Raw genomic sequence first — 23,452 nt, 5'->3', positions numbered from 1 at the left:
ACAGTCCCTGGGCTCCAGAGCAACGCGGTGTGCGCGGGAGCGCTGTCCCGCGCCTCCCGGAGCCGGGTGGAGTTGGTGGTGCGAGTTGACTCACAGTTGCAAACTATCCGCCAGTTAATATCCCGCTCGATCCCGCACCCACCCCGCCCGCTCTTCTTGCCTTTCCTGCGCCCCTATTTTCGATTTTAGGATTTTCTGTTTCCTTAAGTATTTGGATAAAATCGCTGTCCATGATCTACTGAGCTAGAAATGACCCCCTGGTTTTCATACTTTTTTGAACGCTGACTGCAGAAAATGCCATGGGGGGGAGGGTTGGAAGGAGTGTGTGTGTGTGTGTGTGTGAGAGAGAGAGAGAGAGAGAGAGAGAGAGAGAGAGAGAAACCGACCTGGGGGAGGGCAGGGGGCTTCCCTCTCCTGGAGGACAGACAGAATGATACATACTGTCATTAACAGTTTTGACCCACCCAGACCCCACCCTTCGGTTGCATCCATCACACAGTCATTACAAAGGGGCTGCGCTGTCACACGGCTTGCCCTGCTCCTGGGGCTCTCAGGCTGGCTTAATGAGGTGCACCCAGCCGGGACTATTGTGCAGCGCGAATGAGGCAGGAACGCTACGGCAACGATCCTAGCAGCTGCTCGCAGCAGCCCGGCAGCAGCAGCCAAACCCAGACCTCAAGTGGATGGATGCCTCTGGAAGTGTTTTCCTGAACGAACCCATCAGGCAGTAGAAGACTGTGACAGGGCTAGTGAACTTAGATGGGGCATTCCTCTCCTGCAGTTGTGCTGGCTGGAGGCAAGTGCAGTCACTCGGGTAATCGCTGGGGTGCTGGGAGCGCGGCGGGCGAGGGCGAGTGGGTGGGTGATGGTGGTGGTGGTTTTAAGGCAGTCCTCAGTCCAAAGATGGCTTAGATCAATTTGCCCTCCAACCACTCAACTCTCCTCTTTACCTTTTGTTTTGTTAGCTTGGCTTTTTCCACCCACACCCTCTCCCTCCTGTGGTGTGAACCGTGCGTCTTGCTCTGAGGTTTGTGCATTTAAATGTAATTCTGATTGGTGAATGTTCTCTCCTTTTTGTTGTGATTACTAGAGATACTTTAGTCCTGCCTTCCCAGTTCTGCGCCCTGCACAAGCAGTTTTGAAAAATTAAGTGCAAAAAGCATGACAAAGCAATATGAGGTTGCTGTGGTAAGTGAACTTTTAAACCAAAAATTACCATTTCTTCTCGTATATTTGGTCTGTGGGTGGTTTGAAGGGGAATCATCACACACAAAGGGCTCCGGGCTGGGAAGAGGGGTGGTGAAACGAACAAAAAACAGTAGTTCTAGTTTTGTTTTTCTTTTAACTGTGGTCAGTAGAGATGTTCTGCATTTGCCCGGTTGACTCTCTTGGGATGGTAATGGGCTTGACGCGTTTAAAGTGGGTGAGAGTTGGCAGTCTGCAGGGTGGAGGGGCAGGGGAGGGAGGCGAAGGGAACAAGGTTATTGTCTGGTTTCTAAAAGAACGTGCAGCTCTGACTTCCTGAACTCAGCACAGTAGCCGGGTCTTCCTGATCTAAATCCTTAAGGAGAAAAAGAACAATGGGGTCTTCCTCAATCACTACAACTATCTCTGTGCCCTCACCTGTACTGGTAGACCTCCTTCTTCCATCTTCACACTTCTCAGGTAGCAACATTAGAAGCCATTATTCTTAGGGAAATTCTAAACACTCATGGATGGTAAAATAATACATTTGGAAAGCTGTAATCCTAAAAAGAGGTTTGAGGCTGGAGAAAAGAATTGCTTACCATCCCACTTCCCACGTCTACCTTCTCGTCTCCTTGTCCTCTCTCCTTTTAAACTAAAGAGTACAGATTTATTTAAGGGTCCTTCCCCAACCTCCTCTCCTGATCCCTTTTTATTGTTTAAAAGTGGGAGGTGTGTTCCAGAGAAGGATTTCTGAGTTTTGTCCCTTTATCTCATTCACTTTCTGAGAATAGCTATGCAACTTAATGTTTGTGGTATGCTTAACTATTTCAAGTTTGGTCAAAGGTTCAACCTTTCCTCTGGAAAACTCTAAATTGTTTGGCCAGCTCTGACTTAAACAAATAAAAAAAACATTAGCAGTGCTCAGTACTTTTAGCTTTTTCTGTTTGTGAATCTGGTTACCTTTTAATTTGTCAAGGGCTGTTGTCATGGAGATGACTGGGATGCCCTATATTGGTATGGACCTGCAGATTCTCTGGTGAGGCAAGGCCATCTGAGTTTTCTCATTTGAAGGACGGAATGGAAACAAAAATGCCCCCTGAGAGGAATGGTATTCATGTTTTGTTGAAACCATTCTTAATTATCATTATTTTTGGTAATTATGTATGCAGTATAATTGCATATGCTTGCATTTTTCTAATCTAAACCTATGAGTTATTACAAACTTCCTCTAATCACAAAAAACACAGAAAATAACTTTTTAAGCTGATTACACTGCAACAGAGTTCATGAATTTTGTTGGGCATATCATTTAATAACTTAATTTAACAGCTGATTTATTTTTGGTCTCTTCTTCATGAAGTTGTTGGAATTTACCAGTAACTATCAAAGGAAAGTGAAAGCTTATGCAGTTGGCTTCCCAAATCACCACTGTTGCTGTTAGTCTTGCCATTTGCGATCACCTTCTTTAAAAAGTTTTCTGTTTGAGACTTTAAAAACCAAATGGCTTACTAAACTACTCATCTGTTGGTACAAGCAGAGTCAAGTCAGTGGAACTTTGAAAAAAAATTTTTTTTAGAAGGGGTTACATTAGAATATAGTATTTTATATATTTGTAGTAGCAAGAGTTTCAATTGGGAATTTTGCTTTTTTTTTTTTTTTGGTACTAATATTCTTGGACTATAGCCAACTAACCAACTAACAATATTTTTAACTCTGTAATTTATTTTGGACCATTATACTCAACCGTCATACCTATTCTGTTTTGCGACTAATCTTAATCTATATTGATACTGCCTGGTTTTGCCTTTTTTTTTTTTTTAATGAACATCTTAAACTGTATTTATGTAAGGAATATCAACAAAGTAAGAATCCACTACTACTGCTGTACAGATATTTGCAAGTAAATTTATGGCCTGGATATATGCAAAGTTAGATCACTTGGATACTTGGGGGAAAACAACTTTAACCTGAATTATTTGATAATACTCATAATCTCAACTAAGCCCTCAACTTTACTATAACTTTTCATCTACACATTGAAAATACTGTTTTACTTGAAGACATTCATAAAACTTATTATTTAAAATAACGGGTAATTTAAAGTTGTCTAAGTGGTAATTAGTAATGGTGCATATATTTTAATATCTTATAAATGTAGATTATTTAATGCCATATATTCCTGGCACTTTCCCTCCTTAATACCACAATTCTTTGGCAATTTTAGATTTACTAAATTTTCTCAATATGGAAATTTCTTTATATCAGAATGTAATACTATAATCATTTCTTTCCTCCATGTCCTAATTAGATGTCATTAGCTCATTAGAAATACAGTGGCCATGTTCTGATATTTTCCATAAATTTTACAAAAGCAGAAAGCATATAATCATAATAACAAAATTCTAAGTGTTTTCAACTAAGCAATATTCTCATAGAAATAGTCATTGCTTCCCTTAACATTGACTCATTTTATGTAAATAGGTATCATATATAAAAGGGCAAAATAGATGGGATAGATGTAGGGAGTACAGGTCAGTGGCAGCTAGGGTCATCTAATATTACATTGAACATTTTATCTCTTGTACCCTATCTAGGACATGAAATGTGCTTGCAATCAAACAAGCAAAAGAGGAATTGCTGAAGTGGTATTATGATTTTAACAATTCAAAAATAACCTTCATTTCTTACTTCTAATTAGTATTAAACTTAATGTATACCTTTTATCAAGTAGACAATCTAAAGCAGCTAAGAAGTTAACGTTAATAGTTAACATTTGTTGTCTACCTGCCATGATCCAGGCATGAATCCACTCATATGTGAGTGCTTTACATGTATTATCTTAGTTAATCTTCAAAACACACTAGGAGGTAGGTTTTATTATGCCTAGCAACTAAGTAGAGTAAGGTCAGTCAGCTTAATGAGCATTTGAATCAGATCTGTCGAAACTTGATCTAAAATCAAACAAAATGAAAATCAAATAATAGAAAATATGAGATAATTTTCTGAATTTAAAGAGACCCTCCACGTAAAACCCACATGATCTCCACAAATTCCCAAGGTAGGAATGATTACCCTTAATCTTGGCACTTTCTTTGATAAAACGTTTTTGAAGAAATAAAGCTTATTTTCCTAAGCTTAATTATTCCTAATCATAACTCCCAAATTGGGTGAAAGCACATTAGGCTAATTTGTTGGTTGTTTCTCTCTTGGGACAATAATTATGGAGAACTTATTGCATTCTCCATCCCACCCAAAAAACAAGCAAAAGGAAAGCAAGATTAAATCAATTATAATGACAAAAGTATTTTTAAGTAAGTACCAACAATGCCTACTTACTAAAAGGAAAACCTAACTGCAAAATTAGTTTTCCTTAAAAGAGGATTTACAATCAAATAAGTAGAGTGATTTTTTAAAATTTTACCAACTTAAAATGCTCTTTAATTTTTCATTTTAAAGACTTTGAAACTTTGAATATAATAATATTTGTCTAAGTAATGAAATGTTACGTGATTTGATAAGTGGCAAATCATTTAATTATTTTTTGCCATACTTAGGTATTTTTTTTTAAGATTTTATTTATTTATTGGACAGAGATCACAAGTAGGCAGAGAGGCAGGCAGAGAGAGAGGAGGAAGCAGGCTCGATGCGGGGCTCGATCCCAGAGCCCTGGGATCATGACCTGAGCCGAAGGTAGAGGCTTTAACCCACTGAGCCACCCAGGTGCCCATACTTAGGTATTTTTTAAGTAAGTTTGCCTTGATAATACCTATAATCAATTAACTTCTGCTGTAACTATCTTGTGAACTTTTAAACTGCCCTGATTTAGTTAACTAAAGAGACATATAGAAAGTGATGTAGAAAAAAAAAAGTGATGTAGAGTGGTGGGTACTAAGGAGGGCACGTATAGCATGGATCACTGGGTGTGGTGCATAAACAATGAATCTTGGAACACTGAAAAAATAAAATTAAATTAAAAAAAGAAAAATAGAATTTTCAAATGAGATTCCATTATTTGATTCCTTTTTAAATATGCAAGATGATAGACTTTCAAATATTAGAAAAAGATTCCCTTTAAAAAGCTCTAATTGTACTCTTTTTTTTTATTTATGAAATCCTTGAACCTGAGAGATTGGGACACAGATATTGCATCTGCTCTGGTTTGCTTATTTATTAACTTGAATCTGCAAAAATGGAGATGAGAATCCATTCAAGTTCCCTTAAGTACCAATGAAAAAATATTTAAGGACATCATTTCCATTCGACAGAAAACTGCTCGATTTTTCACTTTCGCCTGAGAAGAAATGAAAGTACTCAGAATAACTCTGTCTGCATGTTATGCAATAAATGGTCTCCTGAGTTGTTTAGTGTAAACATTTTTTTTAATTGGGTTACTTTTTTAAAATGCACAGAGCTCACATGTTAAAAGAGCATTTTAATTTATGTTCTTATCAAGGGAAGAACTTTTTAGAAATTGATTGGTCTGATTTGTGTCAGCCTTTTATAAAGTGAAATCATCCAGATCTATCATATTTACTTTTATTTTCTTTAAAGATTTTATTTTTAAGTAATCTCTGCACCTAACATGGGACTCAAACTCACAACTCCAAGATCAAGAGTAACACACCCTACTGACTAAGCTAGCCAGGTACCCCATAAATCTATCATGTTTAAGCCCCAATTATTATGAGAGTCCCAGTAGCTTTTTTTTTTTAAAGTCTGGCAACTTTTGATTTTTAAGAACGATGTTACAATCAGAGAACTGTGGGGCTTGAGTGTTTCAACCTGGCAATATTCTAGCTGTTGGTCACATATAACTCAGCTGGATTTCACTTTGACCTTGGAGACCATGCTTTGACAGACTTTTGGATTTTCACCCTCTGAAAATTAATTCTAGTTACTTACCTCATTTTAAATAAAATTCAATCTCAGTTTTTTATCATAGTTAATAAAATATTTGTATAACTTTGTTTTATTCTTGATTTGAAAATTTACATTATATTACTATGTACTAAAATCACAGAACTGTATCAAGACAATTCTCTTGCCCTTCAGATTCATCAAAGTACACAGGTATATATATATATATATATATATATATATATATATAATAAGTGTATATATACATGTATAAAAAGTGAGGGTTTCATTAGTATGAAGCAAAAGAGAAAACTTATTAAAGCAGTTTTTCAGTTTTAAACTTATGGAATAATACCATAAAACTGAATTTTATCTAATGAAAAGTACATTAACTGTATTTATTATTAACTAAAAAATCTTGAGTATTTTAGGATAAACCTGTTGAGTCTATTCTCTTCTATATCATCACTATTGCTTTCCCTTAACTTCACACAAAATGTAATTTCACTTGAAAAATTAGGAGCTGTGGACTATGTTTAAAGTAGGAAAAGAATGGCAGGACCTTAAGATAATTCTTTTATAAGTTCTGGAAGCCTTCAAGCTTTGCACCTCAATAATCCTTTTAAATTCTTTTAAACATGAAATTATTACATTTTGTGTTCAAAGTAAAGTTGTATGTTACGGATTTTCAAAGCTTCTCAGAGCATGAAGGGTTTACAGGAAAGGGCAAAATAATACAAGCTAGATACCACCACACCTGACAGACATTGACAGAGGTTGAGAAGACAGTGTTTTAATGGATTTTTTTAATAGAAAAATACAGTTAATGAAATCTGAGGTTATTACCACTAGAACCGAGAACTCAGCTTTTTGAGTGTTTCCAATAAAAATAATGAACCACGGGATACATAAATATTTAATAAAATGTAAAAAATCACCACTCTCCTTTGTTAAGGATAATGAGAATAAAGATTGCTTTAGAAATCTACATTTCTGAATTTCTAATTTCTCAGTGCTTAATTTATCACCATTAAATTTGGTGTTATGGCAGAGATGATATTTATTTAAGATTTTATTTAGTTATTTGACAAAGAGAGAGAGAGAGAGAGAGAGAGAGAGAGATCACAAGTAGTCAGAACAGCAGGCAGAGAGAATTGGGAGAAGCAGGCTCCCTGCTGAGCAGAGAGCCCAATTCGGGTCTTGATCCCAGAACCCTGAGATCATGACTTGAGCAGAAGGCAGAAGCTTAACCCACTAAGCTACTCAGGCGCCCCCAGAGATGGTATTTAATATGTTTAGTTCTTATCCTAGACAACATAACATTTTGGTGTATCCTGGAATATAAATTAATGGTATATATTACTCAACAAACATCATGGCATGCTTACTAGGTTTTAGGCTCAGTGCTGGAGCCGGGAATACCCCGCTGGGAGAGATGGCTTTGCTATCAAGCAATGCAGTCAGTGTAGGAGACAGACATGTCAACAAATGGTTATAATGGAGTGAGATCATTGCTATCCGAGCTATGTACAAAGTGCTTTTCGGAGCGCAGAGGAAACGATCACCAATTTGCCTGCAGTTTGCTTGAGGGAGGGTATTCAGGAAGTGCGTCTCAGTGGAGGTGAAGTTTTGCACACTGACTTTTTTTTTTTTTTCATTAAAAAAGTGTAATACTGGACCTCCGAATAATATAAAGAAAGATACAGTCTAAGAATAAAAAAGAAAGAAAGAAAAAAAAGATGGTCTATATTTTTCTAGCTTTTACATTTTGATATTCGATATGTACTTAAGATGAGGGAGAGCAAGTTTTCTACGTAGGATGCTGAATTTTTTAAGATACATTAGTGTAGTTTCTTAGATACACTGCCTTTGACAAATGTGCACAGCCAGGCAAGCCTTTAATATATTGATTATGTTAGTGTTTTGTTGCTAGTAGCATAATGGATAAAGCACAGGCTCCATTTTTATTCTTCTATGCTCTACCAAAGGCCGAGGGCGGCGGGGGGGGGGGGGGGGGGGGAGTTGAGAAAGAAGTATATTGCAAACCGTGAAAGGTACACAAAAGCAAAAGTAATTAAATAACATAAATGGTGAGGGAGATATCCTGTGATCTGGGCTAGAATTAGAAGAGGAGGTGTAAGAAAGAGGTTATTTGAGAGGAAATGATATGAAAATGTTTTAAAATAGAAAAAAGAGTTCTGCTTTATAACAATAGGGCATCAACTTAAGTGATTTCACTTTCCTTTATGTTGCTTTCACATTTACATCGGAGAAGGGAAGTACGATTAATCTGAAATTTTCTTTACTTAGGATTAAGTTTCATCATCGATCCGACTCAAACCACCCTATTTTTCTTTCTTAAACTCCCAATTGCCTGAAAAATCTTCACTTCAGAGTGATTAGTACTTCATGTGAATGTCATTATGCATTTTGCTTTCTGATATCTTGACAATGCATTCTTGCTGGGATTCTCTCCTGGAAACAATTTTTTATTTCCTTCTGTTCATTTTTAGGAAAATCCTCTCAACATTGTTATATGTATTATTTTATAGGAAGGAAGCATGTAAAATACTCTTGAACTCATTTTACTTGTGAGTTTGAATAGCATTCAGATTAGAATGATTTCCCCAGAATTTTATAGGCTTGCCCAATCCAGCTGTATATTTTATATGCTAATGTAAATTCTATTTTTGTTCCCCGTGGGGGTTTAAGTGATTATAATTGTTGCTCTTCAAAAGCCAAACAGATGATGATTGCTGCTTCAGGAGTATACCAAAAGAAACTGGCTTTCATTAAACCTGCTCATCCACTTCATAATTATCTCCATTTTATCTAGCTAAGAAGGAGGAAAAAATGGCAAGTACAGTTCATTGAAGCCAGTTCAGTTATTTAAACATTACTTTATTGAACTAGCAGGAGGTGTAAAGTAGGGGGAATGTTTTCATTCTAACACTGATGTGTAGCCAGTGGCCCAACTCAAGAGTTAGTTGAGCATCAAATGTCAGAGGCCACAGGGAACCAGAGGGGAGATATTTTGAGCCATTCTGAGAGGAGTCCTCTAGTGGATACAGTAAATAGTACTGCAGTGACAGCTATGCAGAAATATTCTTTTTGCTTGTTCTTCCTGTAAGTTAAAAATGAAAGCTATGTAGCTTTCTACTAAGAGAGACTCAGAAATGCATCTGAAGTGAAAGAGTAATTTCCTATATAATGTAAAAAATTGGGGCGGGGGGTGATATTGATAAGTTTCAGATACCAAATCCTGAGACCAACAACAGAAGTCCTTCAAAGAATCCTTATGGTCATATAAGCCTTGTGTTCTGATCTTGGGTCAGAAAGAAGATTCTTATGAAGGTTGATTTTCCTCAACAGATAGAGCGTCTTCCCATTCAGGTGACATGGGGCTCTGAGTTATCTGTTCCCTGGTCCTAGGGGTTGTGTGGAGGGGTGGCTTTGGAATTGGCTTGTATTGGAACATGTTCCTGACCACATATATTGCTGGCTGTCCTGATGGTGCAGTGAGGGTCATTGAACTGTTACCCAGGGGAATAGAAAAGTATCCAGATTCATCAGTTAAGTTTCCAGCTGTGAGAAAGCAGTTCTCTGGTGGTTCAATGAAAAATTCTGAAAGAGCTCTCTCTTCCAAAATTTCAAAGAGCATGTTTTAGAAACCAATTGTCTAAGGGTAGACTTAGATAAAACCTAATTTTCATAAACAAAGAAAATGGAAGGTTTTATTTTTATTTTTATTTTTTACAGATTTTCATTTTTATGTTCCATAATAGTTCTGCAAATTTCAGGCAATTTCAGCTTTTGAAGTTTCAACACAGAGTTGTTATTTTACAACCTAATTTTGAAACTTCTGTGAAATCATATTGAAAAAGGGAAAAAAGTTTACTTAATAAGAAAAATGAAATATGTTCCTGAAAGCCTTTTGGATAATTTGCCAGAAAGTTCTATACATTAACAAAGTTATTTTCCTCTCAATTCTTATGCCATAACAATAAAAAAAATTCCTGTTTTCATATATGTAATTTTATTTTGACTTCACAATAACCTCATAAAGGAAGAAAAATAAATAATATCATCTTATTTTATATATAGAAACAGAGTTCACAATTTTAAAACTGGAATCTGGGTTGGGGCGCCTGGGTGGCTCAGTTGGTTAAGCAGCTGTCTTCAGCTCAGGTCATGATCCCGGGATCCTGGGATCCGGCCTCATATCAGGCTTCCTGCTCAACAAGGTTCCTGCTTCTCCCTCTCCCTCTGCCTACTGCTCCCCTTGCTTATGTTTGCTTGCTCTCTCTCTGTCAAATAAATAAAATCTTAAAAAAAAAAAAAACTGGAATCTGGGGATACCAACTCCTTCACAGAATTTTAACACCTGGATTTACCAATGCATGATGTTGGAATTAGAGCTAGACTTTAAGAATCCTTTCTAAACCCTAGGGTCAGGCTAAAAATGTTTCCAGAGAATGAATATTTTCTCAATCTTAGGTCACCTAAGCAATTTGCTTTCTTAGATCCAGGGAAAGGGTGTATCAATGCATGCTCTCTGAAAACTCTCTGAATTAAAAACTCTATCTGGTGGTGGGACAGTATTTGAATTTTCTTGGATTCCTGTGCAGAAATATGCCAGGGTTTACATAACTGTGATTTCTTACTAACAAGGACTATAAAAGCCATAAGTCTGAGAATATACCAACTGCACCGAGAGCTGTTTAGGCAAAAATAGTGAAAACTCTGTGATTGGTTTTTCACTGTTCCATCACCTTCTCCTGATACCGTTAGGACCTGGCCATCCTTTGTTTCCTTAGGGTTGTGCTGTCCCTTTACTTATATTGTTCAAACCCAAGGTCTCCTAGGACAATATCTCTTTCCCTTCTATGGTGACAGGTTGTTAATCTAATAAAGTATTCTCCACTAATGGGAAGATATGAAGAAAGTCCTTTTTTTTTTTTTTTTTCCAGTTGATATTTAGAAGTGACTTACAGGGGAAATGTCCTCATTTTTGTTAAACAATCATGGTGAATAACTTGTAGGGTGGTCATGTCAGGCCAATATGAATATTTTTTGAGAGCTGCTTTTCTTAACCATGTGGCACTCCTTGATCTCTACCACTGTGGAGACTGCTTACTTATCTTGAAATAGGACAGTTAGAAATGAACTCACTCAATAGAAAAATATAACTGAAAAAAAAATCCTGCCTTATCTCTTTATGTTTATTAAATAGAAGTAAAAGCTTTTCTTCAATATGACAGGAAATGGTGGAAAATCAGGTTTACTCTGTGACCTCACAGACATATGAATGTAAATCAAATCTTTTAAAAGTCTCCCTGTTAAGTGTCTTCCAGAATAATGCAAAGTAGAGATTTGATAATTATTCCAATTAATCTGCTCAACAGAGAGCCACACAAGCCACACTTTAACTGCAAGTTAACTGAGCAACTGAAAATTTGTACTGTTTTTGTTTAGTTTTGTTTTAAATCACTGGTTCATCAGAATCATCCGTGGAGGTTTTCATAAATACGTAAGCTTAGACCTCACCTCAGAATTACTAAGCAGACATCCTGGGATACAGACCAGGTCTCTGTACGTTAAAAGAAAAGAGCCTCCCTGGTAGGTTGAGGCTTGGATCCACAGCTATGAGTGAGAACCTCCAGGCTTTCCTCTCACCAGTTCTAACCGTCACTGAAGAGTCTCTCTGTGCCAGGTATTCTCCAAAGCTCTTGACAAATACTTTTCCACTTAGTGCTTACAATAACCCTAAAAGGTGGCTTTTATTCGTATAGTACTCGTTTTACCGATGAAAAATCTGAGGCTTGGAGAGGTCGGGGAATGTGACTAAAATCATATACCACGGATATGGAGAGGCAGAACCAGAATCCACGTCTGCTTGAATACTATGAACCACTACAAGCCTGAGAAGGCCTTTCAAATACACAGATTGAAAATGCATGGCTGTATTTTATAGCTGTAATTTCCAACCTAGAAACTCCCATTTTGTTGTTTGATTATCCTAAGATTATCCAGAGTGTACAGGGGTTGTTTCATTTCATGGCCTTAAAAGAGAGCTGCTATATTCATGTGAGAAGAGACATGGTCTAATAGGTAAAAGAGTCTTTAAAATTATAGGTCAACTGTTTTGCTTTCTTTGTATAAAAGTCATAGACGGCTTTCTACTTTAGGTCTTAATTCAGAAACTCAAGGTAGTAAACTACCTTCTAATTTCATGGCTAAAAAATATTCAGAAATGACACAATGTTAGAAGAGCCTACTTTTTTCTTCCAGGTTAATTTCTTATTAAAAAATACTAAAAATTATATAAAATCATTGCTGAGAAATGCAGTTTCCAGTGTGGAATATGCAATTTTAGGATTTGTTCTTTCTGATTTGGGACTGACACCATTTTTTAGAATAGTGATGACTCATGTCTAGGACTGAAATCTGTTTTTCATGGGTTTATACATTTTCCCCTTGAATTGCACCAAAAATGGTTTTTTAATTGGCCTTAACTCATGCCCAATAAATTGGACGAAAATTGATTGCCGCAGTCATGTTTGGTTTAAAATTATTCAAGACTGCGCCATGAGTCAAATGAGTGCGTGATCGAGGGCAGCAGTGCTTCATGTCCTCTATTTATGACAAATAATGTTTTTTCAAAACAGTCATAATTCATACCTAAAAGTTAATATATGTTCACAACTTATAGAGCTTAAAAGACAGTAGCAGAGCCATGTTAAAAAAGAAATTTCTCCTATTTTCATATTCTTTCTTAATATTTCTTTCTAATATTTTCCAGTTCTCCCAAGACTACAGGTTTGGTCATTATATGCCTTTAAAATTAAATAATTCTGCATGTAGTTCTTGATAGATTCTTGGTCATAATAGTAGAATATTTTTAAATAGCAAAATTAAATAAATGAGAATGTTCAGACTGTACCATCCTATGGAGTTGAGACCGGGAGCCAGTTCCCCATTCTCTGCAGAGTGATTTTAAAGACAAATATTAAACAATATGAAAATTGAATTAACTCAGGTGACTGTTTAGGGCATTGAAATAGCAATTCACTAAATGGTACCTGTCAGGAAGCCAGTTTTGTTCAATCTCATTATAATTATTTACTGTGTTATGGCTTTCATTTATTTATATCCCATAGAAATATACGCAAATCACTTTAAGGGTTTTGCTAGTTGGGAATAAAGGTGCATTTTATGAGATTCTCTAGCAACTGCAGGAAAGGGTATAATAAGGAAAAAGAAATGATTAATTAAATAAAAAGAACATCCCTTGGTCATAATATAGATAGGCATTAAGTGAAGGAAATAGTTGATATTGAGTATAGTGAATATTAGGCAATTCTAAATGGGAAGATTAGTTATTATCTTATATTGTATTCTTCTAAGAAACTGGTGGAGCAATTTCTGAAATTTTTGTCAATTTGCTGTATTATTTTTTTTTCAAAGATTTTATTTGTATTTGACAGAGTGGCAGGCAGAGGGAGAGGGAGAAGCAGGCTCTCTTCTGAGCAGGGAACCAGATGTGGAACTCGATCCCAGGACCCTGGGATCATGACCTGAGCCAAAGGCAGCCGCTTAACCGAGACACCCAGGCGCCCCAATTTGCTGTATTATATATGTATTTTTCATATGTATTAAATCTCAAGATTTGTTTTTGCAAGTGAACACTATCTTGTTTATAAACTCCAGGCTGTTCATTTGTCCTCTCTATGAATCTAAGTTGTCTTTTAAGCAGTCCCTGGTTCTCTCCATTCAGTATCTACCACCAGCTTCCACCTGCTAACTACAGGGCTGAAGCTTGAGCTCTTCAGCATAGTTTTGGTGTGTTTTTTTTGACCCCAAACACAAAACTCCCTGTTTTTCAGATTTATAAAAAGAATAGATGCTCCAAATTTTTACAAACCCAATAATGCAGAAAACATAAAGAAAAAAGGACCTAAAGGTCCAATTCCTATTACCTCAAAATAGCCACTGTTTAATGTTCTGATGACTATTCTTTATGAGATGTTGAATACTCTCAAACATATTTCATGGAAATCTTTATATATCACTAAATTACAAACATATACTCTTCTTTTCAATGGCTTATAACTGTTTACTATGGTTATAGAGTACACTTCTCAAAATTAAAATCTACAAAAACGAAATAATGAAAATGTCCTCAAAACCTAATATGACTGGTGGCTTGGACCTCCTAGGACATCATACATTCTGTTTCTCAAAATCCTATTGATCTGACCTGAATCATTTTAAAGAAGTAAATCATCCTAAGTATCTTTTATCTCACTTCCATTTGTCAGCAATAGACAGCATGTCAAGACTTGAGTATGATTATTTCCAATTTAAAAAAGAGTTTTATCTATTCATGTTAATTGTAATCTCTGTACTGTTGTTCTTTTACAAATGTTACGTCATCTTTAATTTCTGCTATATATATATTTTTTTATATATGTGTGTATATATATATATATATATATATATATTTTTTTTTTGTTTTTTTTAAATTTCTGCTCTATTTCTTTAAAGTTACTGGATTTTACCCCTGGAAAGTACCGCAGAGGTCATCTGATAAGTGGTTGTTAAGGACTTAGGCAATACAAAAGAAGTATTTGGGGTCAAAGCACATCTCTGTTAGTTTCTCATTGTGTGATCTTGGGCAAATTACTCAACTTCTTCAGTCTCCTCGTCTTTAAAGTGATGGGATGATTGTGAGGATTAAATGATTTAATGCGTGTAGAACATTAGAATGCTGTCTGGCATGTAGTACATACTTGATACTTGTTACCCATAATCATTATTTTCACTAATCCAATCTTTGGGGAATCACGACATTCAGTCAGAATGCTGACTGAATTGCTGATAGGGGATCAGCTAGTCAGTGGGAGAAATAATACTCAGACTCATGTCTCCTTTCTCCAAGCCTAGGAATCTGAGCTCAATGTACCCTTCCTAGCAGTGTTTTTAGAGGCATCTATAGCTAATCAGAGTGCAGGCTCTGGTGCCTGGTTTCTCACCCTCATAGCTATCTTGGGCTTTTTGGCTCAAAAGTACTATTTGTTCAGAACCCTATCACTTTCCCAGGGCCTTCTATCAATATTTTGGCCATCAAAACATTTTCATTATTATCAGTGAACTCCTCTTCTATACCTATGTCTTCCCCCATCTCTATTAATCCTCCGACCTTGCCACCTAATTCCAACGGGTTTTATGTTTATTTTGTTTGTTTTAACTTTTTAGCTTCTTAACCCTCCTTATGTCTTGATTCTGATTCCTGTACCTTTGAGTCTCTTTGCACTTGGTGAGTCCAAAATTTACACTTATCAATAGATATATCTTGTATCCAGTACTTTTATGTCTGTTTCACTTCTCACCCTTTTGGCTAAGATCAAGTGTAGTAGTTTTATTTCAATATTTTCCTCTGCGGGTTTTCAAAGCCTTTCCATGATGTGACCCTGGAGGACCTAACCAACCTGGTATCTTTGCTCTCAAGCCCACTTCCTCCTCTACAGTCAGCCTGGTCTCCTTTACCCAAGTCTTGCAATTTTTTCCTCTGTATCTCATGTCATTTGCTCCAAACACACACACACACACACACACACACACACGGACATGCACATACACCCAGTAAAGTAGATTTATATAAAGATCTTTTAAAACTAAGGACTAAAACACCATAATATATATTTATATTTTCCTCTTTTCTTACACTGGGTAAAGAGGCTCAGATCTTCATGTCTCCTTCTGATGTGTTAAGATGGAAACATACCTTTCGTTTAGCATTCATTTCATATCTCGGAAATATTAGTATTCTAGAAAACATCAGTGTTGTATGAGTTAAATAATGAGCACTGACAAAAAAGAAAGGTCCTTTTTTAATTGTCTGCACAAGGAATCTAGAAATATCAGCAAAAGAAAAAAAGAAATTTCACAGTAAATTGTGTCAAAATAATTCAAGGAAATGTCTATTTATTACTCAAACAGCTTAAATAGTCTGTAACACCATTCATCTACAGTACATCTTCCAACTCATGTTTACAAAAACTGACATTTCAAACAAATATATTCTCTAATTTCTTATACCAGAATGACAGTGACCAAAGGAAGAGAGCATCATTTTTATTACAATAGTATTCTTAGTATTCCCTTAAAATGCACATACATGCTCAGTCAGAGAAACAGATTTCCCATTTAGCCACATCAACATGAAGGATCATAAGGGGTTGGAGTGATGGCAGTAGAGAGCAGCTCTGGCTGTGTGTACGCATGTGTGTTTCTTCTTGGTGCTAATTATACTTCCTCATAGAAGCCTGGCAGTCACATGACTAGACTAAACTTTGTGTGATTCAGTCTTATTAAATTTTTTTTTTTTTAAGATTTTATTTATTCACCTGACAGAGAGAGATCACAAGCAGGCAGAGAGGCAGGCAGAGAGAGGAGGAAGCAGGCTCCCTGCTGAGCAGAGAGCCCGATGCGGGGCTCGATCCCAGGACCCTGAGATCATGACCCGAGCCGAAGGCAGCGGCTTAACCCACTGAGCCACCCAGGCGCCCCAAGTCTTATTAAATTTTAAGGTGCATTTAGGACACAGAGAGATGCTCGTGGAAGTTTAAAATGAAACTTAAATTTAAGCTTAAATTTAAAATGAAAATACTGTTTTTTTTTTAATTGTAATCTATATATGAACTTAGACCTCAAGAAGTTTAAGATTCATTCTTTTTTTTTAAAGATTATATTTATTTATTTGACAGAGAGAGATCACAAGTAGGCAGAGAGAGAGAGAGAGAGAGAGAAGCAGGCCCCCCGCTGAGCAGAAAGCCCGATGTGGGACTCGATCCCAGGACTTTGGGATCATGACCTGAGCTGAAGGCAGAGGCTTAACCCACTGAGCCACCCAGGTGCCCCAAGATTCATTCTTTGATCAGGCTGCAAAGTTTTGTTTCCTTCCATTCTACTTATTCACTGAAAGTCCACATCTGTAGCTGCATCTCTGTTTAATCCATGGCACTGCTAGCCCAGGAGGGAACTGTGAAAGTATAAACCATAAGCAAATTTTAGTATTCTTTTTTTTTTTTAAAGATTTTATTTATTTATTTGACAGAGAGAGATCACAAGTAGACAGAGAGGCAGGCAGAGAGAGAGAGAGAGAGGGAAGCAGGCTCCCTGCTGAGCAGAGAGCCCGATGCGGGACTCGATCCCAGGACCCTGAGATCATGACCTGAGCCGAAGGCAGTGGCTTAACCCACTGAGCCACCCAGGCGCCCCGTATTCTTTTGATATGATATGTTTTCCAATGTCAAGTGGACATTATTTCATTCAAAACAAAAACTATTATAAAAAGCATATTCTCTTGTGTCCTTTCTATACTTTACCTCCATATTTGTTTGGATATTTATACTGAGAGATTTATCAAACACAGACAATCTAAGAAATAGAAAACTAGAGCAGAAAGTACTGTTAGCTTATGTAAATGGAATAAATGTAATAGCCTATAAAAATGTGTAGAGAGGGAATCAGCCTAGGGAAAGGCCAGTGATAAGGAGATTGAAACCGATTTCTTCCAAGGTCATAAACAAATAAAGACTTTTAAATTCTTGCCTTAGAGTTAACACAGAATGGTAAATAAGTATGGATAATACATGCATATATATATAATCGAATAATAAAAGTATCTCTTGGGATATAATCAAAATGCTTTAATTTGATTAGACTGTGATGATATGTATTTTATTCAACTTGATTTCAGTGAGTAACTGAATTATAACTTACACTTAATGCCTAACAGCAATATTTTGAGCCTAACTAAAGTAATAATGGTCATAGTTAATGCTAAATAGAGTAACACACTGTAGCAAGAATGACATTCAGGAAAGCTGCTCTTTATTCCTATTAATCTTAAAATGTAACCCATATTCCTAATTCCTCTGTTACACTCCTGAAAATGAGAAATAATTTATGTCCTTCCCCATCTTCTGGGTTACAATGATAAATATGTAAAAGTGCATTGAGCTTTTTGTGATATAAGGGACTATAAAAATCTAAGGTGTTTTTATTATTATATCAATCAAATGGAACCTCAGACTAAGTTCCTTTCTGAAGACCCACAACTTTTTATGGGCAAATCATGAAATTGTATTGGGAAATATATTGAAGCCACATAAGAGGGCAGACAGAAGATTTTATGCCTTTTGAGGCCTTTTAAACTTGGTTACAATTGGAAATGGGAGAAGATATTTATCATAGGATATATCAGTTGGGATATTAATGAGAGCAAATGACTATATTTAAGAGATGCTATGTAAAAGCAGGAGCTCTAATTCTTGCTTCGTCAAATAAATGTGCTAAGTCACCATTTTTGTTTCCATCATCGTAGTTACTGCGTATCAGCTGTTTCCTCTGTTCCAGGAAGTCTGAATATTTTACACTCATGGTTACATTTAACCTCACAGTAATCCTACATTAAGCATTATTATCACCATTATATAGATCAGGAAATCAAGGCTTAGAAGAGATTAAGTAACTTGTCCAAGGCCCCACAATGATGAAGTCATGTTCAGATCAGGATGTGCCTATGTACAAACCCAAACTCTTAACAGTTTTCAAAATTGTAGTTCGTGGTAGAGTAACATTGAAATATCTATTTAAAGGACTAATTTTTGACAAGCTATACTATTAAAAACTTAGGAGGAGATATTGTACAAATACTGGCACTCAAAAGATGCTTGAAGCAAACTGAAATGGGTCTTTTGTCAAAGATCAGGAATAAATAGTTAGGAACAGGAACTGATTATCTACTGATCATTTGACCTCCGCCTGAAGATAAATATTATAAGGACAATATCAGTTGCCTGATTTTTTTCTTTGTTAATAGATTTATAATCAGTTTTAAACAAAAATACTACAAAATTAGGTATTTCTAAAGCTCTTGAAAATAATGCCTTTATATATCATTGAGAGAATGTTTTCATTAAAAATCTATTATCCCATTTCCCTTAGAGGGAGTTAATAATGGGGAATCCCCCCAAATTAAATTGGCATTTTGGGATCTTTAAATTATTTTTCATCATTCATAATGCCATACATATCATTTATTTGTGACAAAAATTAGAAGTGGTTTTTATAATTCATGCTAAAACATTTTCCTCTTCAATAGTGTGATTTTCTCTTTTTAAAATTATCTTCTAGTTTTGAAACATTATAATGTACATTTATACAATATCTTTTTCTCTCATTTCAGACTTGGTGAGAGTACATCTTTTAACCCTTTTGTAAATTCTCATCTTTAAAATGTCCTACATGTCTTGGCAAAGAATAGTTTAAGCTGTCCATTGTATGCATATTTTCAATTTAATTAAGAAAAACAAAAATAGGGGCACCTGGGTGGCTCAGTGGGTTAAGCCGCTGCCTTCGGCTCGGGTCATGATCTCAGAGTCCTGGGATCGAGCCCCGCATCAGGCTCTCTGCTCAGCAGGGAGCCTGCTTCCTCCTCTCTCTCTGCCTGCCTCTCTGCCTGCTTATGATCTCTCTGTCAAATAAATAAATAAAATCTTTAAAAAAAAAAAAAGAAAAACAAAAATAAATATAGCTTAAGAGCCTCATTAAAGCAGGCAGTTCAGACTTAAGAGTATTTGTAACTAGCAGAAAAATATCTTACTGTCTCATTATTTTAAGATAATAGTGCCTGAAAGGCTGGAATTTGAAAGAATATTTCTTAAAATGCTTATATAGCAGCCATTATTTAAACCAATATAACATTATGGAAAATGGGGATATGGAAGGGAAAAGTTAGCTTGCATAAACATAAATTTTTCTCTCATTAAAGAATATATACTGCACTCATTTATCCATATACTTGAATAAAAAAAAACAAACAAACTGATCTTTGGGTTAGGTGATAAGAAGGATTTTTGCATAAAGAATTGAAAAGAAATGTGTTCGAGATTCGTTGACTTGTATATATTTGCTCATCTTCCTATGAGTAATCAGATTAAGTGCATAGTTTAAAATAATAGTTTTTAATGTATCTAAGTAGTTAATTAAGTAATGAAATATATATCTGCACCTTAATTTTTTTTCACTACTTTTCCTGACAAATTCATTTTTAATTCTTCCAGTTCCCACTGTGATTTAAGCAGCCTTAATAGTATCAATTAAGTGTATCCTGGCATTGATCAAAGTTTTGGGGTTAAAGTAAAAACTAATTGATTTCCTAAAGCTGCATTAACTATGTGTTATCACCAGAAGGTATCTTTGTAGAAATATTGCTAAAACTTAAGTTATAAATGCTGTTGTGGAAAATGAAATGCATCCTGTCATGCACTCTCATAAATGTACACTAGTGAATTTGCAATCCACTCAATGACAAAAGGAACAAGATACGGTGCAAAGTCATAAGTGAATCAAGGCACCAAGGTCACTGGTTATATTCTGATCATCATACATTTTAAACTTCTGTGAAACATTTAGTCAAATAATACATAGAATTTCACACCTCGTATCCATAAAAGCAGACATAAGACTGTAGGTATAAAGTGTGCTCTAAGAACCATGTGGTATCAAATACACATGGAATTTTTTGAGTTCCCTGAATTACCCCTTAGTAATTATCTGGGTAAAGGGGAAGGGGGTGAAATAGAACTCTTATTCCTGTAAGTCGGTAAGCTGATTCTCTTCTGTAGTAGATAATTTCTTAGGCTTTTCTAAAAATTACCCTGGAATCTCTGGTGGCTCTATCACATCAACAAAAAGGTCAAGTTAACCTCAGTTTATGGTAACTCCTCTGTATCCAGTTGATCTGCTTTTCTCACAATAGAAGGAATACTTTAGATTGCATTTAGAATCAGTTTCTAATACTGCAGCCAGGGAGCTTCCTTTGCCCCGTGCTCTGATAAAGACAGAATTCTGTTCTCTATCAGATTGCTTTAAATTGTCCTTACTCTTATTTCACCAAACTTCCCACAACTTTATACTTTTCAGATTGTTTATGCAGGGTAGCTATGACTAAGAATCATGATAAAAATGCTGTGCCCCTTTGCTAGTCCTCCTCAGTTTATGCTCCCCAGATAATTTTTAAAACCAGTGGGCTTTTTCTCTCACGGCTCCCCTCCCCCTGTAAAAAAAAAAATAAAACAATATCCCATTCCAGGCGCCCCCTCTCTGTCTCCCGCAAGCATTTTAATGACAGTTTACTTTAGCGGTCTATCAGCCGACTGCTGCCTCTGCCACCTGAATTTCAATTTCTTAATTTACAGCTCAGATAAAACAGAATGGAGCAGGATCTGGGCTGCTCTCTACATTGGGTTGGCCTTATCAAGCGTGAAGTTTGGCGCATTGCAAACCTATTCAAGTGATTATCTGTTGAGGACCTCTCGAGCCATCTCCATCTCTGCACCGGGCTGATAAGACAGCTGTTTCTCTAGCCGCCCTGTCTCCCCGGGCCTCAGTCTTCTTCTGATACAAACTCTGCCTTTGTCACTGTGCCCCGGTGCGGTCACTTGCTCTATAGGGCAAGGGTTTGATCTGAACACACGTGGGGGGAAAGTGCGAATGCGTGAGAGAGCAGAGGAGAGAGGAGAGAGGAGGGGGATGGTGTGGGGTGGGGGAGGAAGTAGGGGGAGGGAAGGAGGGTTAGAGACCAGTGGGAGGTGGGGGCAGGGCTGCGTACCGGGCGCAGTTGATAGCTCTGATTGACTGGTCGCTCAGCCCGGCTTTATTATTTCAAATTAGACGTGCATCGTACACAAGTGGAAACATAAATCTTCAATATGAGAAAGAGCCTCGGAGCATCGGAAGCAGAAAAACCGTTTCTTCCCAGGTCCCGGTAAAGGGGCCGGCCAAAAGACTGATTGCCACCAGCTGAGACAGATGGTTTCCTTTAACTTTGGAAACTGCTATTTTTAATTACTTGTATTAATTTTGCATGAGATGTATCGGCTCCAGGAGGAAGCTTAGAGAAAACTATTAGCATCCCTGAAAGAAACGGACACAAAGCTCTGATTTGCCTTTTCTCACCTCCAGTTTTTCCTACCTCACCCTTGACTGGTCTGCTAGACCTCTCTTTGCATGCTCAGCAAAGATGTGAGTTTATTCTACTTCAAGTTGCTACTGTGTAAAAGAGAGGAGGAAAAGAAATCTGAGGACATTTTGTGGGAAGCTTTACGTAAATGATCGTCGATCCGAAGCTGCAGATATATTTTCCGAGACACTCTGGGGCACGTGCAACAGATCTTAGTCTGAATCTGAATATTTGCAGTCAAATCACTTAAAGGAGAATGAACTTGGTACAAATTTTACCCAGGGGGAAAAAAAGGTGGGACTGGGGAGAGAGCACTCTAAGTTGGTCTCAAAAGATTTACCGTGACACTAGATAAACATTTAAAAAATTTTAAACACTTAAATAAACAATTCACATGTCTTTATGTGTGAGCAGTATCCTAAGGTTTTAGGGGAATTCTTCCTGAGTCTACTGTCTTTACAGTTTTTTCTCTCGGACAGGAATTTAAAGACAAAATGTAAAGAGAAAGTGAAGGATGTTTGTGATCCTGCTCACTGCCGGTTCTGGCACTGTCCCTGATGGAAAGTGTTTGCAATATAAAGGGTCCTTTGCAAAATAGTCTAGGAGGTCACTTATCTTCAGATAAAAGACTTTGCCCCATTGCCAGTAAGTGGTTGGAGCTGGGAAGGAACTGAGGGTGGGGGTAGTGAGGGGGAAGGGTATGGGTTTTTTTGTTGTTGCGATTCCCGCTGGGAATTTTGAGGATTAAGAACTCTGCAGTAGGTTTAGCAGACTTTCCGATGACTACCTGGATTTGCATTTATTTTGCATGAATACTTTAATGAAAGACAGGCTCATCTAGGCAAGGGAGCGTGTGAAAAGAGAAGTTTAGTGGACGGTGCGCCCAGAGTTCAGAACTCTAACTCTCCTGACGCTTTGTCACTAAGGCCGAGTTCTAGCAAAAGCCAGCCTAATTCGAAATAAACGTGTTTCTGTGAAGTAGGACAACCTCTTCCTTAAAGTCTGTGCAATGAAACATTCCCAAGAATTGCCGTTTCCGTATCTTACTTGGGAGGGACAGAAAACCCTATCAGTTTTCAAATCTTTATTTTGGATCGGCTCGTCTCTGTCCATGGTGCTAATTCCTGCCTCATTCCCTTGCCCGGTTGCCACGCTCTAAACTCAACGTTGGTGTCAATTTTCTACACAACTTTTTTCCTGTTTTCTAAACTGTAGAAGGAAAGTTGACATACTCCTTTAGGTAGAACAAATAAAAGAGTAATCATCAAGCTATATAATATCTATATTTCTCACACAGGCATTAAAATGACATATTTCCAACATTTTGAACTGCAGACCCCACCCCCACCCCGAATTGCCCAACAAACTAACACA

The 23,452-nt window shown here is 36.8% G+C and overlaps 1 protein-coding gene across 1 annotated transcript in view; it reads left to right on the top strand.

The window, feature by feature from the left end:
• The first annotated feature begins 990 nt into the window (after window positions 1–990).
• The window catches only part of ELAVL2 (ELAV like RNA binding protein 2), a 286,534-nt gene continuing 264,072 nt past the window's right edge, over window positions 991–23,452 (top strand). The window contains exon 1 of the mRNA XM_047699246.1: window positions 991–1,027. The gene's annotated coding sequence lies outside the window, so the exon portion shown is untranslated. The remainder of the gene's footprint in view (window positions 1,028–23,452) is intronic.

This window comes from Lutra lutra, chromosome 13, assembly GCF_902655055.1.
Source record: "Lutra lutra chromosome 13, mLutLut1.2, whole genome shotgun sequence".
NCBI lineage: Eukaryota > Metazoa > Chordata > Mammalia > Carnivora > Mustelidae > Lutra > Lutra lutra.
The sequence above is the reverse complement of the archived record's forward strand: the minus strand, read 5'-3'. Positions and strand labels throughout refer to the sequence as shown.